The sequence below is a fragment of the Periplaneta americana genome, chromosome 10, assembly GCF_040183065.1.
Source record: "Periplaneta americana isolate PAMFEO1 chromosome 10, P.americana_PAMFEO1_priV1, whole genome shotgun sequence".
NCBI classification, from domain to species: Eukaryota; Metazoa; Arthropoda; class Insecta; order Blattodea; family Blattidae; genus Periplaneta; species Periplaneta americana.
Window position 1 is genome coordinate 97,505,567 of NC_091126.1, and position 20,096 is coordinate 97,525,662.

The window sequence follows — 20,096 nt, forward strand, 5'->3', positions numbered from 1 at the left end:
GATGAATATTACTAATATATGTGTCCTAAATCTGAATTTAAAATCGAAATTGCCCCATGACGTACCATTTTCCGGGGAAAATGAATTGAATTTTTTATGACAAAACTTATTTGTTTTTAATTTTTCACTGCTACTGATAAAATTACAATACACTAGGGATTCAAAATTTCTCATAATACTTGAAAAATGTGTACTGGATACAAAAATGATGTTACATAGTTTAAAACACAACTAAAATAAGAATATTTCATGCATATAATGAGAAAAACCTCGGAATTTGAACTTACATTTAATACAATTTTCTGGAGGACTTCTGTTTACAACTAGACCCGGTACTCTCTTTTGCAAGGAACCAAAAATAGTCTGCAAGCATGCTGATGGTGATCTTTCTTTATATCGTCTTTCCATTTCAGATATTTCTTGATGAATTCTTTTCCCATGCTCGTCGTTTACCGCTCCAAAATTAGGAAGAAAGAAATCCAAATGAGAATGTAAAAAGTGTATTTTGAGAGACATATTACACTTCATTTTGTCATATGCACTTAACATGGTTTCTCGAACTTCGAATCTGAGAGACTTACTGTTGTGCGAGCATGGTTTTGGTTTTTTGTTTTAACTGAACTACTTGAAGATCAGGATTGCCATACTTCTCATTTTTTTCTTCTGTGCTGCCAAATATTTTGATCTTCCCTGCTTTTTTGATCCACTGTTCGTTTCTCCGGCAGAAACATCCATTATAATAGTTTCGATGAGAGAAACACTTCTCAGTGCAGTGAAAGCTGACTGAAATTTGCAGAAACGCGATGCCGAAGACTGCTGAAATAACTACATTTTTGTAGCCCATTGTTGGAAAGTTCAAATGCTCTAAAATGACCTTGATCACTCATTGGGAACAGTTGAAAATAGCAGGAAATTTAGACAACTGTTAGAACTAAGTTGGACATGTTCAATTTTGCTTTCTAAATGTATATTAAGCAATATAGTAATTACTCGAGATGTTCAGTTTTGAGAAAAAATGTCTGGAAGAAATGAAATGGGTGGACATTTTCAGCTTTGATGCAAAAATCAATATTCACATTGCTGTTTCAATGGGATATATTCACTTTCTTCGAAAAATAAATTTAAATTTGAATTTGAATTTGAAATAACACTATCAATGAATCTAATAGAAATTAAAATATAATTAATACTGAAAAAAAATTGAACATCTAGTTAAATGTGAGACAGATCTACCATAATCGATTCAAAACACGATTTCGTAATTTTTGGACATGTTCAGTTTTGAAAAAAAGCTCGTCAAATACATTTTGAAAATAAGGGAAATCAAACTTAAAGTCACGCCTGTGGAGTAACGGTTAGCACGTCTAGCCGCGAAACCAGGTAGCCCGGGTTCGATTCCCGTTCGGGGCAAGTTACCTGGTTGAGGTTTTTCCGGGTTTTTCCCTCAACCCAATATGAGCAAATGCTGGGTAACTTTCGGTGTTGGACCCCGGACTCATTTCACCGGCATTATCACATTCAGACGCTAAATAACCTAAGCTGTTGATAAAGCGTCGTAAAATAACCTACTAAAATAAAAATAAATCATGTTAATTCAATCTGTCACTGAACATTATGCCGTTTCGAACTTTCGAAGCATTTCTCACAAGCCGACGACAGTAGCTATAGTATTAAAACCGAACGAGACAAAACTGGCTATTTCTGTCTAGGCAAAGCTTGACATTCCTGAAAGGAAATGAAGATCACAGCGTTTTAAACGAAACAATTTCCTACATATAGTGTTCAAAATAGAGGTGGGGTTTTTGTATACTCTAAAGAGTTCTTAAGGCTTAGCCTAGCCTACTTAATTACTGTATATGGGTTAATCAGGACAAATTTAATTAGATGCCTTTATTTTTAATTGAGTATACAAAGAAACTTATTTGAATGTGGTAATTTACACATGGGGTACACATTATTATATTAATTGGTATTACTCTGCAGCCACAATTACTTTCAACATAAATATACACTTACCTGTATATTCTAGTGCACTGTTGTATCCCCATCCCTTCCCCTACTCGTTACAAAAATATAACAGTCGAGAGATCTAGCAGGGAAACTGATCATTTCCCTAGTAATTCGCCCTGGATCTCTCTCATGTCACGTTTGTAATAAGTAACAAGTGGGGGAAGGACTACTATGGTGCATTACAGGTAGTGGCGGCTCGTACCTGAAAATAATAGCGTGCTAAAAATATTTTTAGACTCTCCTAATTTTTGAAGATGAAATCCATTCGTCAAAATTTGAATCGACTAAGGGCCTGTACTACGACTCTCGGATAAAGTTCTAGTTTAAACTTATCCGGCAGATGGCATATTTATCAGGAAGTTGGGTTGTAATTGCGTACTACGACTTTTGGTTATGTGCAATCTGGAGGCTAAACTTCCAGATTAGCAATCCGGGAGGCAGAGTAGCAGATAGGCGTTATCCGGAGGTTGGAACTCGGTGTTGAAATCAAGATGGCTGCACGTCGTACAGCTGGTGATTTGAAGGATCAATTTAATTTTGATACTGATTCTGATGATAAGTTCTGGAGCAGATGCTTCGTTATATCAGAACAGCAAAACGAATTACGCTGCGTCCAAATAATTTTGAAGAGTGGGATGACGAGAAATTTTTGAAGACGGTTTCGAATAACGAAACCTACTACATGAAATCAATGATCAACTGAAACAAGACACAGATCGTAAGTACATAGTTAATAATAAGCTACACTATTTCGGTAGGTATTACATCAATATTTTGTATATAATAACACTATAATAATTATTTTGAAGTACAGTAATCTGTAATAGGCGTACAGTAGAAGTGAGGTTAGAATGTTGCTTCATGCAGGTGTTCTGTTGCCCTTACAAGGTATTAAGGTGATTGATATAATAATATAGGGCAACCTACAATAATAACAGTTTCAAAATACTTTTATATAAAAAATAATAACAGTATATAATATATCAATATCCTTTATATGGTAAACTATCATTTCTTCACAATTGCGTTACCACTTTAAGACACAAATGTATTCACATATTTGGCTTCTAGTCAAGTCATATGTACCGTAAACGAAAGAAAAATTGAGTGCCAACACCAATTTCCCAAATAAAGGTGGAAAGTTGCTGTGAAAGTGGAGTGCGGTGGAGAGGTACGGGTAGGCGGGATCGCTGTATCGAGATAGAAGGGGTAGGCGGCAGGGAAGGGCAGCACATTCATTTCATTACTGTGTTTCCTTACTAATTAAAGGGAAAAGACAAGTTTTCGTAAGATCGAGTTAGTGACAGTTAGGTTAGTATGATTTGCATATATTTACAATTGTCTAAAAAAAATGTCAAAACTACATCCAAACCTCTCTCTTCCAGGCTATCCTGTAGGGAGTCCTTGCCTTCTTTTGGTAACGCTATTGTAAAGATTTACCGGTAAAGTTGTAACCAAATCTCATTGTTTATACATTTTTCCAGAAATAATGCCTTACCTTCAATGGACCAACTACTACTGGTATTGAGATTCTATGCCACTGGGAGAACATTGACAACAGTAGGAGATTTTTGTGGGGTCCACAAAGTTACAGCAGGAACTGTTGTCAATCGAGCTAGTGCTGCACTTGCTGCTTGGTTTAATTGAAGTGATGACTTTTAATGCTTCATTGGGAGTAGTTTTATTTGCTCCAGTAATTATGCAAGGCTTGTTTTTTTTTTTTTTTTTTTTTTTTTTTTTTTTTTTTTTTTTTTTTTTTTTTTTTCCCCAAGGGATTCTGTCTCTCTTTTTGATGCTGTTACGAATACTTCTGAATAGTATTTTAATACAGGTTTTATGTATATATTATAGATCTTGATTAAAGTTTTCCTAGAACTGTTTCATTTTGTGTCTGCTAGTTGTTTAGTCAACTCTCCGAAGATAGATTGGAATACCAATAAGGTATCACTCATGAGACAAATGTCAGGAGATAATGTGGTAGGGTGGCAAGTTCCCTTCTCCTTCCTTGCATATATCGCTCACCAGTAGGAGTAGGCCTAACATATTTCACTAATCAGACTTAAGATATGCTTGCTATATATTATTATTTAACAAACTGTAACAGTTTATTGAATTTTAGACGTGACAGTTTTTCTTCATTTCCTGAAAGTTTTGGAATTGGCATTTATGTTTTGCAAGGGAGCTGTTTCATTCACGCTAGGCGTAGTGATTCATGTATGCAAACATATTCATATCGTTACTTTTTAAATATATTTTATTGCTTGGATCCCTCACAGTGATCTCTTAACAGGCTAAGATGATTCAAACACAAAGGTTTGATAAATACATTTTAAAAATTATGACCAGATACTGAGCACGTGTAGGCTATTTAAAACAATAAAAATGCACTGTATCTGCAATTCAAATTTATTTTACATAAGCAAAATATGGTAAAACAATATTTTTCAAGAGGCACATTAATTGAAGCGTCGGCTGGAACAACGTTATAAGTTATATTTGGTAAAATTTACAGGAGCTGCAAAAATGTGTATGCGTACAACTTTGTTCTTTTGAGGGTAGCAAACTTTTGAGTGGACAAATTTCACGTACTACATTGATGGACAGTTGCAAGCCAAGGAGTATAGCAAGGTAACATGACATAAAACATTATTACACGGAAACACACCGAATGAAAATTTTGTAACTTACAACGTTGTTCCAGCTGACGCTTTAATTGTATTCAGGTACTCTGTGAATATGTACTTAAAACAAGAGAGATGCACTATAGCTGCAATTAAATTTAAAATTTATTTATTTATTTTGTGTGAACAAAACACGACATTTTTCAGGAGACACAATAAGCATCATTTATTACATCCACTGTCTTATATATGCTATGGTACATGTCATATTTACAAATTAATAATATACAGGCTAATACATAAGAGTACATAGTAACTGTAATTAAACACAACACAAATACATATGCAAATACACAAAACTTGGAAAACTGTGGCAGAGCCAACTTCAGCTATAAGCCCCATTTGTTAGAGATCTGCATGGGCCATCATTCTTAGGCCCGGCCCATCTCGGTCTGATCTGAACCAGACCCGAACCCAACCAGAAACCTTAGATTAGCTTATAATTATCACCTGACTCGAACCTAATCCTGAAGACTAGCAGCTAAAGCAGAGGCCAGAGACCACAGGGATCAAGAACAGCTGCAAGAGATTATCACTCCATTAGAAGGATGAGCAGAAGTAATCTCCCAGTCATCCAGGTCAAACAAATCTGGTCAACAAAATTAAACATATTTTTTGTTAAAACATAAAGATTATTGTAGCATTTACTTTCTGCCACTAATTGAAAATGGCCTTGTAGATGGACCACCCATTAAAGAGGAGGAAAAAGTAATGTAAAAACTCCAGATGTTACTTTTGATATTCCAAATCCCATCTCCTTCCAAACATGAGGGGACATGACTTAGTTTTATTTCAAATCATTCTTTGTTATAATGTTAGCATCCAACTTTCAACTAATGTATTTTTTAAAGAAATCACTGTACTGAAGTTCATGCATTTCTAACATCTCAAGTATAATTAAGTCAACATTAAACTTACAGTTCACAGATGAAGCAAGATTTTTCAATGTGGCTAATGCATTCCTCAGAGGCTTGCTTTTTCTTTCTTTCTTTTTTTTTTTTTTAAGCATCCTTGGGGTGTAACTCGATCAGCTATTATCCCATTATCAGCTGAAATATTTAAGAGAGGGATATATGCTTATATTCAGACCTTTCTGGGTTTAGCCTACACTACCTACACTGAATAAACCAGTAATTTCACTTAAAACTTACTTTCATTACACTGTGTAGATACCCGTACAGTGGAAGATCTTCATCTGCTGCACCAGCTGACTCTGTAATATTTTAAGAGTGGAATTAATTCTTAAGATATTTAATTCTGGAGAAAGATTATGTTTTATCATAAATGTGTGGACACTTCAAAGTCAGCAGCTGTAACAGTATTGTATTTTCTAACATGCTATTAATCCAAACTCATTTTTAACAACTGCTGAAGCTGCAATAAAAAAAAGAAAGAGAAAAAACCAAGCAAATAGTTCTATTGTAAATAGAGTGTAGTCAGTTTCTGTTTTACCTTATGAAAAGATATTTTTCAGTTTTTCTGTACACAAGAAATCATTCACAAGTTTCAAAGTGAGAATCCTCACGGTAAAATTGAAATACACCTTGACATAATGTGGCCTAATCTGATTACAAACCCATTACAGAGAAATCTCAAAATAAATTCTTCAGTTTAGTGTACTCTCTATTTTTAGGCCTACATTTATAAATTTCAAATTCCCATTCAAATCCCACATAATACAATGATGTTTAGTTTTTATGACATCCATTTCTTGTGACCATTTCATCATTATGTACAATTTATATTTTAACATTTTTTTTTTTAACTTTTGCATCTAATTTATCTACTGCTTGCTGCAGATTTCATATAGTATGTATGTTAGTTTTATTTTCAACATGTTGGCTGAAAATGTGTTTACATGTTACAGCTATTTCAGATTGGAAAAGTAAGCATCATGTGTAGAATGTGAAAGAACGTTTTGTAGTATAAATCAAATTACCTGGAGATATTGTTGGGATGTCCAGTTTCACTTCAAAAACTAAAGAATTGCACTGTGAACCTGAATGGTACTGTAAATAAAAAATAAATAATAGTATTATAATGTAATACCGACATTAAATTAAATTTGTATAACAATTTTCAAGAATCTAATATTTTTTTTTATCTCTGAAGCTCATCATCTCTTCTTCTGACTCTTAATTCCTTACACACTAACCTCATTCGTGTTATTAGCTGCACTGGTATCAGTGGAACTTGGTTTAGTTACTATTTCGGCTGTAACAAAAGTAAGTAAATAAATAAATGAGTGAATAAATAAATAAATAAAAAGAATTCAAACTTGTGTTATACAATTTCCTCTGCTTATTATTTAATAATTGTATGACTTAACATATAAGTGAACTTATGCATTGAATATGAATCAAAATCACTGAGAAATCACTCAATTGATAGGAGAATTAAATCACTTACCTTGGCTAAGTTTGGATTTGGTTTTGCTTCAGTTGGAGGGGCTCCAATTGTTTGTAGCCTGCATTGTCTCTCTGCAGCAGCAATTTTCTTTGTGTTCTTTTCCAAGAATTCAAATTTGCTTCTCAGCTGTTTTCAGGTCCTTGTATTTGTGCTGATGTTACTATATTCTTCCCATGCTTCATTCTATATTACTAAAAAGGAAGTAAAACTAGGTTAATTCCATATGCAACCTACAACATTAGAAAATATACTGTATTTATCTGTTTCCCTTATCTAAGTTTCTATACCTAAATAAGCAAAAGCTTTTAATGGACGATTGTCAGTACAATATCAAACATATGACTATACTGTACATAGAAACTTTGGAAAAAACTTAATATCTGCTGTTTCTGTGTTATTTTACGAGGTGTTGAATGTGCATTACAGTGAGTGATTATAGTCTAACTGGTAGCAGCAACAAATATTGCATTTTAGTGGAAACGTCTCTCCACCTCATGCTGTTCTTTTAAAAAATAATGTTAGGCCCTATCTGTGATCGAATGGTATTATAGGCCTAATACAAAAAAATCCGCCCATTTACTAACAGTAAAATACGTAGGCCTAACATACTGAAATATTGGTAATTTGCTAGGAATAGTGTACCTTGCTGTACTAATGTTGGTTAGAAATCCCAGGCCAAAGACATCATTCATTATTATCTGTATCAGTGAACTTTTCTTTTTAAACGAGTTATTGTACCTTCGACCCATGATTTGAAGCCGTGAAGTATAATATTTCTAAAAAAAAATACCGAAATAGGCACTATTCACTAATAATGTAGGCTATACAACAAACTGAAAGCACACTTAATATTAATTACAATACAAAAATAATTGCCACCTACACTTCTTGTGCAGTTACACATGAATAAAACAATGATTATGGAGAAAAACACACTTTTGCTGGAACCCGCACCCGTCCTCTTTAGGCCTACTAATTAAAACCAAAATACTATCATATGGTAGGAATTATTAGTATTCGAAAAGAAACATAACCTTTAAAATCTTACCTTTTGCTTCCATGTAAAGTTTCTTCATACAGTATGTGTAATTTTCTGTTCTTCACTCTGTTATTTTCTTGGCTGGAGCTTCTGTATTATAATAAATAATAACAATAATGCTTACAATAAAACCTCAAAATAAATAGTACCATATAAACACGGAACATAAACATGAAATACGCGGGGAAAGGTATACCAACGCAATAAATTTCACTACATTTTCAGTAACTTCATTGCCAACGTAATAAAAATGTTACTATATCTTCCGGATAACAATCCTGCAGTTAAAATCCGCTAGTAGTACAGAACAAAATATTTAATTTCCAGATTGCTAAGCTGGAGTATACGAATCTGGAGCTTTAACAGGAGATCGTAGTACAGGCCCTTAGAATTGCCTGTAAACACTTTATGTTTAATGGATTCTCTCACTACACTGTCCATGCTGCTTATCAGATTAGTAAGACCTATGAATACACCGAGATTATCTGACGTTTCCGTCTGATCGTGATCACATAGCGCTAGTTTAAATTTCCCACAAAATTTAATACAATCAATTATTTTCGATAAAATATATCGATTTTTTCGGCTTTCTCATTATGTTTCTGTGCTGATTCTTGATAAGCTCTACAAAGATCAAACGAGTTTATGTTTCTTGCTGTGTGAATGTTATATATATATTCATTCTTTGACACCTGTTGTAGACATGAATCATCGCTACTAAATCGAAGGCAAGGGAAGCAGAAGAGCATTTCGTAATTCGCATCCACATATCCAGTCAATGTTGTCATAAACTATTTTGTTACATTTCCTAGTGTACACATAGTTTTTTTTTACCATCCTTTACTTTCTGCACAATATTGGTGTTGGCCACCCTAGAATTTTAATACTAATTTAATCTTCTATGGCTGCTTGGAGAAAGCGGTTTGAGCAATGAATCGATGGAGTTCATTATGATACAACTACAGTATATTTTTAAACAGTTTATAATCCCAATATTAATACCTGTCTCTGGATTAACATACACATTAAACTTATATTATATATTTGAATTACACTAGGCATAAAATATAGACAGACAACAGCAGAATATGCATTTAAAATGACCACAGTACAAAAGATAATGAATCCCATAAACCTGCACACACTGTTTTGAAAGTGGAATATAATCCCTATTTTAACGGACTCCCGCGAAAAGGCATGCCAACATAGACCCGTAACACGTTGATAATAAACTCAAAACTATCTGCTGAGATTATATAAAAATAACCCTGTTTACACAAACGTTCAAAAATGTATTTCAATATGATTATATTTATGAAAAACACAAAAAGCAAAATAAACTACATATATAAAACGTATTTTCTTTATTTCAAAGTTATATCTTTAGCGGTGTCTACGCAGCACTGTTCCGTCGACTGCTACGAACCAAAGAATATAGAAGGGAAGAGAGAAGGTTTCACCAAAACAAAGTGAAGAAGAGCACGGACGGTACGGACTGCACAATAGTGAGCACGGTGTTGTGTGTAAAAGCATGACAAAATATCAAAGAGGGGCGAGGTGAAGTGCTGTTCTGCGCATGAGCAGACACTGCTAGCCGGGCTGAATTGGGAATTAGCACGTAGAGGAAGGATGGATTTCATTGAGTCTATAGCACCAAATTATCGAAAATAGTGAACTATTATAAGTAGAGTTTGTAATATGTGCGTTTTTTTTAACAATATCATTTCGACGATAATTTTATGGCGTGCTACAGCACGTTAGCACGTAGGGAGCAGCCGCCAGAGTGAGTTACAGGTCTCAAACCACTTACTGTTGAAAGTATTTGTGGTTGCAAGCTAAGACCACGTGTTTATCACTATATACATCTCACAAAAGCCAGTGAAGGAAAAGAAAACTTTTCCTTTAATTGGTGTAGTTTTTCTGGATAGTTACCGAATCAGTTGATAATTTTTAAATGTAGTTGGTTATGGAGAAATCAAAGACGTTATACTAGTATACTAGACTCACACAGAGCGCTGGTGTGCTGTCCAAAATTGAAGCCAGTCTGCGCATGTTTACGCCGCCATGCTACTGGTAGAAATAGAGCGGTAAACACGATTGTCATACTTGTCCTTTGTTTTGTCTCGGGTGTTTTTAGTGAACAGTGTGAAAATAATGGCAATAGAATTTTGAAAGATGATATATTATCGCCGCGGACTCATGCTTAACATGTCGGCATCATACAATAACGTGCGGTGTGCTTTTAAAACATAATTTTGCCGCCCGATTGTTGCTCTGTAGGTTTCACTCTAAGCGTCACGTTGTCACGTCTACTTCCTCGATAAGAGTAAGCACTAGTTTGTTATGTTGGCTTTCTTAACTCTTAATAATAACTCTTTAATAATAATTTTTAATCACATACCTTAATATTCGTCCTCAGCACAAGACATTGCAACCTCGGTTTTAGTCCACGTGGATTAGACAAGTAAGTGTCATTTAATAATGGAAGAAATTGAAAACAATAATGCAGTTAAATTTCAAAGACCTGCCGAATGTTAGTGCATGAGGCCGCTCAGACCTGCCGAATGTTAACCATGTGAGCGTGGCGATAATACCATCCCTGTTTAATTTTCCAAGCCATTTGCAAAAGGTACGATATAATATTATCTCTGTTGTTACAATATTAATATAATTAAAATCAATCAGTAGTTTACGACAATAAAGAATACTTATCAGACTGTAGAGAAATCACACTGAGTGAATTATTTAGACTTACACATCAATGTTAAAACATTAGTGGAAAGATAAATTTTTGTTTTTATTACGTAAATAAATTTATCTGCAAGATTATAAACTTTCATTCAAGATCCATATATGGATAAATAAATATACAGATAATAAATAAATAAATAAATAAATAGCTATAATAACTAAGCCTTCTTTGCGAACTTATGATTCAGAATTCACCTATAAATAACTCTTTTACATTTTGCCGGACATATATTTTATTAACAAAAGCAAGGAATGGCATCTTATTGATATTACATATGTGCATAAAAATTATGTACCATCACTCCGCAAGCAATGATAATATATCTATTTCATTTATTTAAAATAAAAATACAATATGTAAAAAATCCACACATAAAAATGTGATTTTTTTATCTTGCATAAAGTGATTGTTTAGTTTTTAGGTCTTCAAATTACCTATTGTTTGCAATGTATTAGGTACAGATACTTTTTATAATTGATAGCATTCCCTTTATTAATTGAAGAATTTTTTGTATAATTTATTGATCGATCAGCGCATTTAGCGCTATACAGATCAATTGAAGAATGAATTCAATGTAATTTGGCTACCTTCGCACATTATATTTTCCCAGATTACCTATGTCCTGTGATCTAGAAGTATCGGTAATATAATTTTCGATTCTCTAAAACTTAACAACAAGTCTATACTGATTATCACATATTTATTTCACTTGAGAATTTGATTATAATGAGAACTTGTGTAATCAAGGTGCATATATTTATGTCTTGTGATTTAAGAGTAATGTATGTTAATATAATTTTATATTCTCTGAAACCTAACAATTTGCTGATAATCATAAAATTATACAAGCTATAATGTGTATTGTGTAGGCCTATTTATGGATGTATGAGCATGTTTTCTATAAATTGCTGCGTACGTATTTTCTTTTCTTTAATGTTCTAACGCATATCAATGAAACTTTAAATATGTTTATTTCGTCCTAATTTTACGTTAAATGACGAAAATGGCCATAATCTGTCAATTTTAGATCATCACAGCGTTAATTTGCGTGATTTACGTATTGCTATTATGCGTCTGCTCTCCAACAATATGGCGGCAAGCGCAGCGTTCAATTTGCCCCGGTTTCCTCGTTTCGCGCAGCCGAGACTGTAGGGGCTTGGGAGAAATTGAGGTTATGTAATTATTTTGCATGTTTTAAAATTGACCTTTTTACAGTAGGCTATAGAATGTGGTGGGCAAATTATTTGGCTATACTAGCGTTGAGGTAGTTTCCTTCGTACTGCGCTTATTCACCTTGCATATACGAATCTGTGACAGATCAGGTTTGGTTAGTTTAAGCTTTTACACTATTATGCCTAGACATATACGATCAACGGCTAAACTAGCGTTGAGGTAGTTCTCTTTGTACTCCGCGTATCTACATTTTGCATATACGAATCTGTGACAGGTTAGGTTTGATTAGTTTAGGCTTTGTTATGCCTTGCATGTACGATCAACTGCATCTCCACAAAAAATCCGTTACAAGTTCAACGATTTTCTTTTCAGAAATCACCGGAAATATCTCAGCGCTAGTTTGACCTGATCAACTGCATCTCCACAAAAAAAGAACATATTCAAAAACCTCTAATGACTATTGTAATACTGTAAACTCTATGTAAACTGTAAGAATTGTTTATGTATTTTCGCGATATGACTTCCTAAGCTAAAACGACATAAAATAAATAAATTAAAAAAACCTCTACAAAAATTCATGTACGTAGTACAAAATCTGTAGAAAGAGTTGAATTTTTAGCAATGCAAAATTTACAGTGAATTAAAGTTCAGAAAATTCACTTCAAAGTTTTGGATGATAATAATGAACCAGGTCTCTGTCTTTTTTTTATTTTCTAAGCATTTTGAAACATATAGACCTAGCATATTATATACAGAACTTACCCTTATATACACTACCACACTGTGCACACCTAAAGTACACTAGTAAATAAAGGTGACTAAAAAAACTATGTAAACTTATGAAAACACTATAATAGATAAATATTATTTACAAATCACTATGGACTGTAGACACTATTATAACACTGACAATAAAACTGTTGGAAACTTGCAAATATTTCTTATATCACAAACAAAAACCAAGCATGGAAAACACGTTGTTATGGCTACTAGCAACAAGCGGGATTTTCCTTTAGACAAGAGTTATGCTCTTCTTTGTAACTGAATGTTTTTTAAAGGAAAGCAGCTTTTGAAGTAGGCCTAACACCTGTTGGATTCTATGAAGAAATATTTCGGGAAGTCGAGAAGCTACACTGGCTCAATAGGAAATCTAATATAATAAATAATGTATGAAATAGAGCGTAATTTCCTAAATGGTCGCAGAATTCAGAGTGGAGGACATGGACGGAACATTTAAATTAAGTCAGAGCCCGCAGCCTTTTAAAAATGTGACCCTAAATAGCTGATAGACCGGTCGTATGGTCATGAAAATTGGGAGTGGGCATCTTTAGACCAAAAATGAATTTTTAAAGGTAAAAACAAAAAACGATTTTTTGACCAAAAATTACAAAACCTCACGTCATTGTATCCTTGGGGACATTATACTGAAATTACTAACTTCCATATTTTAAAGCTAAATTCACAAAATGTTTATCACTAGTATATCTGGTTGATAATAACACATGTACAAAATTTCGTCTCTCTCTATGATAAGTGGTTTGCATTTTATTAATAACTTAATAGACTAATATTGTATTGCTTTATACAAAAAGTCCCTTGCGTCACAATTTACATTATTTTTAATTGATATTCACTTATATGATTCTTTATATACATTGGAACAAACATTAATATTGGAATTTTCTGTACAGCGAATGGGTAAATTACTAGGAAATTTTATGGCTATTAATTTTTTATTTTTTATAATAAAAAATTCTAGTAATTTACTGATTAATTTTACAGCAAACCCTATAGTAAGCTTTGATTCCATGTATGTAAGGATCCATATAAGTGAAAATCACTTAAGAATAATGTCAATTGTAGTGCAAGCACCTTTTTATATAGTATTTTAATAAAATAATTAATAAAATGCAAACCACGTATCATAGGCGGATGCAATTTTGTACACTTGTCACTATTAAGCAGATATATCAGTGATAAAAGTTTGATGAATCTAGCTTCGTAAGTATGGTAGTTATGGATTTCACTGTTGTGAACTCTTAATACTAATGAACTTCGAGAAATTTCAGTACAGTATAGTGTCCCCTTATATGCGGAAGCCGGAGAGTTCGCACGAGGAGTGTAGTTGCAAATGTTTAGATTTATTGTTATTTTTTTGCAACATTGTTGTTTTAATTTGTTACTTGTAATTTATGAAGTTCTTGTTGCTGTAATACCTACAACTGTGACGTTTATGAAGGAGTGTATTGAACACTTAAATGTATATTTATGCTATTATAATTATTAAATTAATTTTTTTTTACATTAGTATATTGACTGACAATAATGTTCTAAAATGTAAGAAGATCCTTTAGACGTTTTTACCCTTCAAATTAAAAATATCTGAGTTTTACTTTAAATATTCCTATCCCTAGCGTGTTGAAAAGGACTAACAATGGCGGCCGACTCGGTGATTGCGCTACTCTGGATATCCACGGACTCTGGATTAAACTACCTACTACTGCCATATAGTGGTGGAAGAGAATAAATAATAAGTGTAAACGAATTAAACTACTACTGCTATCTATTGGTGCAGGGAAACGATTTAACTATTACTGCCTTCTAGTGGTGTTACTTCGTGTATTTTTCTTTAATTTTCTTGATATCCTGTTCGACTATAGGTAGTCATATGTCCAGAAGAATGATACTGAGTTGGCTAATAGCGTTATCCGAAAAACTCACATGTGCGGCTTCCTTGTATTTCCTCTGAACCAGAGAACGCTCGGTTTGTAAGATGGAGGTGTTTTCCCAATTTATTCTGTGCCCAGATTCAAAGCTATGTTGGGCTATTCTGGATATGCCTATGAGGCATTGTTCGAAGTTATATTTATGTTCTTTGGTTCTTGTGGACCCCTTCTGCTAGTCTCTCCTACGTACACACGACCTCATTCACAAGGAATGTTGTAAATGCAGTCTCTGGTGTCCGCGGGATCCGACTTGGGTTTGTTGTTGGACCGGAGATGGCGGAGTGTGTTTTCTGATTTGAAGACCGCTCTAATATTATATTTCTTAGAAATTTTCTTGAACTTTTACTTCAAGATGAAGTACAGTCTCTCACCAACACCTTTGTATCCAATGGTTACCCCTACAAATTCATTAATATGACAATCAACAATAACCGAAGAAAACAAGGACATTATTTCTTCTTCCCTTGAACCTCCGAACCCCTGAGTAGGCCTACCATTGTAATACCATAATATGTCAAGGGCACTTCCGAAAAATTGAAGAAAATTTTTAAGAACTATAATATTACAAGACACAGTGTAGTTTTTTTTTTTTTTTTCATTTATATTAATGTATTATATTGTCCCTTTCTGTCTGCATAGTTTTATCACTTCTAACCTGTATATAAATTACTTGTTAAGTGTTAATTTAGGAAAATTTAATAGTACTCTATATGCATATGTTGATGACACCGTTGCATTTTTTTAGCAGTTCAATCTGGGCTAGTGTATATGAAAAATTCAATAATGGTATAAATGTTATTAAAATGCCTGGAGAGTAGCATTTCACTAAATGTTTCCAAAACCACTGCGATTTCATTTGCCTTAGCTGCAAGTTATAAACTAGTCATATATTAAATGTAATAATAATTAATAACGCTGATTGTTCAATTTATTAATGATCATTGTAAATGTCCTACAAGTCCACCGCTGTGAAGTAACGGTTAGCACGTGTGACCGTGAAACGAGCGGGCCCGGGTTCAAGTTCTGGTTGGGACAAGTTAGGTGGTTGGGTTTTCTCCGGAGTTTTCCCTCAACCTACTGAAGTAGAATTTCTGGGTAACTTTCGACATTGGACCTCGGACTCATTTCGCCGTCATTAATTCACATATCATCATCATCCATACCATAGCCCGGGTTAAGTTCACGGTGCGTGCTGTACTTGTACAAGATCGCGGCCGTTCGGCTACCCAATCATTCACAGAATAGGAGTGGTAAGCACAATAAGCCTGAGGCTGAAGTGTAAGCCTTCAGGTCCCTCTTTCGTACAAAATAAAAAAATGTCCTACATTGAAGGAATCTATTTAAGTGAATTACTTATTATTGATCAACATGTGAGGTGAGATGTACAAGTTTCTTATATACAGAGTGTCCCATTTATCTTGTGCATATATAACTTTTTTGTTAGGATATGTGTTGGAATTTTTGTTTTTGAGCTTCATGTTAGAACGAGGGGCTAACATGAGTGTGGAGATGTGTTGCATTTAACTGCATTATGGTAAAAGATACGTGACGTCATCAATTTTTCAAATAGCACTACATACTTTGATCATGTTACATTGATTACACACATTAAGACGAGTTCAAAAATATATCACGTCACCTTCCTAATCAATAACAACAACAAAACGAAACAAAACGTACTTCCAATGTGCTAATGTTATGCTTTGAGAGTCACATAAGATGTTCCAAATGGTGACCATTCACATTAATGCATATTCGAAGACGTTCGCCGAAAGACCGTATGACTGCCCGGGATGTTGCTGGCTGAGTGGACACACGAGCCTGTCGAATGAGTTGCTGCATGTCGTCTGGTGTTGTCAGAATGTTCTGGTACACACTGTCCTTTACAGTTCCCCACAGAAAGAAGTCGAGTGGCGACAGTCCGGAGAAAGTGCAGGCCACTGTACGTGGATTGTGGCGTCGACAGTTGTAGTTTGTTTACATATTAAGACAGCAAACACACAACACACGACGTGTACGGACGTCAGTCGTTTTTCGTTTTGTGTAAGTTAATGCACAAGATGAATGAGACACCACAACAAACGGCACATTCTGATGGCATTCATTTTGCATTTTGTTGTTGTTATTGATTGGGAAGGTGACATTGTGATACATTTTTGAACTCGTCTTAATGTGTGTAATCAATGTAACATGATTAAATTGTGTAGTGCTATTTGAAAAATTGATGACGTCACGTGTGTCTTGTACCATAATGTAGTGACAGTCAGCAAATCTCTATACGCATGTTAGCCCCTCGTTCTAACATGACTCTCAAAAGAATTCCAATACCTATCCAAACAAAAAAGTTATAATAGGTGTACAAGTTAAATGGGACATCTTGTATGTGGCGGACTTCGTAAAATAATTATTTATAAGTTTCTTATTTTTCGCTCTTACATCCATACTAATATCCTGCGATAGATTTGGTTCAGTTTGTCATCCAATGTTGTATAATCGGTTGAGGAGGAACAAAATTTACACTTTCTCTAGCAATATTGCTTCCAACACGGATAAATAAAATAAGTTTAAGGAAGTAAACTGATTATACAACAATTTTGATTTATTCTGATTTTCATGTTTTTAAGTTTGAACAAATATATACATATGGTACATTAAAATTTTATGATAGAAATAGTCAAAAATAGTGAATAGATGTGAAATAACCCTGCAGATTTTCATAGCGAATAATTCATGTTGTATGTAACAAAAAAAAAGTGTAATACCGTATTGATGCAAAGTCCGTAGATTTCTCAGAAAAAATGTTTTTTTTTTTCCCCAAATGTTTAACATCCTCTTATTCGGTAACTATTGCGAGTAAGATCGTGATTTTTGTTCATATCGATATAAAATCGTGTAAATTTAATTTAAAAACGACTAATTTCAAGCCATTGAACGATGCGAACAGATTGCAACGTTGTAGTCAGAAGGGAAGAGGTTCACCTAGGGAGACAGACCTGAGTTCGATGACCTCTTACATCTGTATTACGAGTGTGTTAGCGGCGATGTTGCCACACTGCTGAAACATTCAAATTAATTTTCTAATTAACCGTGCATTTAATCGCAAAACGTAATACAGGTTTCCTATTCATTTAAGTGTACCCTTTGTCCGTTTCAATCTGCAGGGTTATTTCATTTCCACTCTTTATAAAGAATTGCATGTTTATTCTATCAGAAGAAACTTGACATGTCCTTTAGCTGAACGAAAACTTTGCAGAACCATTAAACTAAATCACAGGGAGGGTTATATTACTCGATATTGATAATAAATTCAGACTTAGATAATTTTAATTTCGATGAATTTTAGAATGATATTTAGAAAATTGTTTAATATTCATGTTCCCTTTTCTCTTGTTTATTTTTTATCATGAGTTATATTTATTCAGTCAAACGTATACTCTGTTCATGATTTTATTTTCTGATTTTTATATTATCAATTCTTGTTTTGTTATTATTTTATTACATTTTGTAACTTTATTGACTTTTTATATTATATTTTAATATGAAATTATTATTTATAGGAACTGTCCGCAAACACGAGGTTGCTCAAACGTTTGTGCGCGAAGTTTATTCTGTGTGCTAAGTTTGTATTGTAGTATTGTATTGTATTGCATTTATTAACATCTATGGTATTCATACATTGCTTCACAGCTAGAATATGGAACAAGTCAAAAAACTTAATACTATTATAAAGTCTTAATTTATAGTCACAATCTAGATAAAATATATACAGACGATGTTTAGAATATAGTCTACCAGTACAACACAAAGTTTTAGCATCAATTTCATGAAGCGTTATTGAATGTCATGAATTCACCTACAGAATAGAAGGCGTGAGAAATTAGGTACTTTTTTAATTTGGCCCTAAATAATCTTATGTTTTGAGTTTCATTCTTTATATCGATAGGGAAGCTATTCAAATTTTTTACTGCCATATTTGCCTTCTTTTTGATAGCACGATACACTTGCCGATGGAGTATGAAAGTCATTTTTTGACGTGAATTTATGCTATGAACTGTTGAATTAGTTACAAAGTTTTCACGATTACATACGAGAAAGATTATTAACCCTTCTCCGGGCAACCAGGGTCCGTTGGGCCCTGGCACTACTATTTTTGTGAATAAAATTAAAACTATAATTTCTACCTACTTGAAATTTCATGACTTTGTTAATTTCTGTGTTTTTTATAGTTAGGGAGAAGGAAAATATTGTAGTATCTTGAACGAATGTTCTAGAACACTTTTACTTCTTTAAAGTGTTAACCGGGCATGCAGGGTCTATTGTGCCATAGTATATTTTATTGATTTTTCTCACTTCGTAACGAGGTTTCACTCTTTGAAACCATTCAGTGATAATCTGACGGCAATGGAATGTTGGCAAAATCATTTCTGATGCTCAACATCAATTACATTTAAAAAAAAATGGACCAATTATGCATTATAATAAATATAAATAAGTCATTGTGAAGTTATGCTCGCCATAATACGGTGTAGTTTATAATAGAAAGAGTGACAATCTCTCACCTTTACTTTATTTTTATATGGGAGTAATTATTATGGAAGAGCCGAAGAAAGTCAAAGAAACAAAAGTACGGTCTTTAGATGTTACAGTATATTTGAATGCATCTTAGTTATGCTGTTATACTGAAGAGTTGTAATTAGGTCAAATATTCTGACAGATTCAGCGTAAGTACTTGTGTGAAGAATCCATTCAGGCTTTGTTTATATAACCTGACCTAAGAAAAGACGATTCTAGCTACGATCCAGACGATAACGCCGATAATAGCAAATCTGATCATCAGAGTGAAGCATCAGAAGTTAGTAATCATCATTTAGAGCCACCATATGACCCTGAAACCCATTACGATGAGGATCCATCTATCAATGAGAAAAGTAGTTATCACCAATGTGATCCACAAGAGGTTAGTTTCGACCGTCTATAACTAGGATATGGGGGAAGCATTTGTTCAAACTGCTAATTTCTTTGGTAAAGATGGCACCACGTGGTACTCTCAGCCTTTTCCGACAGGCCGAGCTAGGGCTCACAATATTATCAAAGGGTCAAAAAATAAAGTCACTCTTTCACCTAGGAAATCTATTGATGCCTTCAATCTTTATACTGATTCAGTTATAAGTGACATAGATAATCAAAAGGCTGAGCGGCTGTATTTAGAAAGAAATGTTGCACACCCTTGGAAGTGTTGTAACGACACTGAATTGCGGCCATTTTTCGGTCTACTAGTAACTGCAGGACACATCAAAGCAAATTAC

At 33.8% G+C, this 20,096-nt stretch overlaps 1 protein-coding gene and 1 long non-coding RNA gene across 15 annotated transcripts in view; one reads left to right on the top strand and one right to left on the bottom strand.

The window, feature by feature from the left end:
- Ipk1 (Inositol phosphate kinase 1) overlaps window positions 1-20,096 on the top strand; it is a 1,778,442-nt gene that overhangs the window by 1,334,178 nt on the left and 424,168 nt on the right. The gene's annotated exons all lie outside the window — the stretch shown is intronic.
- On the bottom strand, window positions 5,160-8,398 carry LOC138707918 (uncharacterized). The gene is made up of 7 exons (XR_011334441.1): window positions 8,149-8,398; window positions 7,101-7,291; window positions 6,847-6,905; window positions 6,631-6,700; window positions 5,843-5,904; window positions 5,610-5,740; window positions 5,160-5,280 (listed from the first exon to the last, which is right to left on the bottom strand). It is a non-coding gene; the product is annotated as an uncharacterized lncRNA (long non-coding RNA).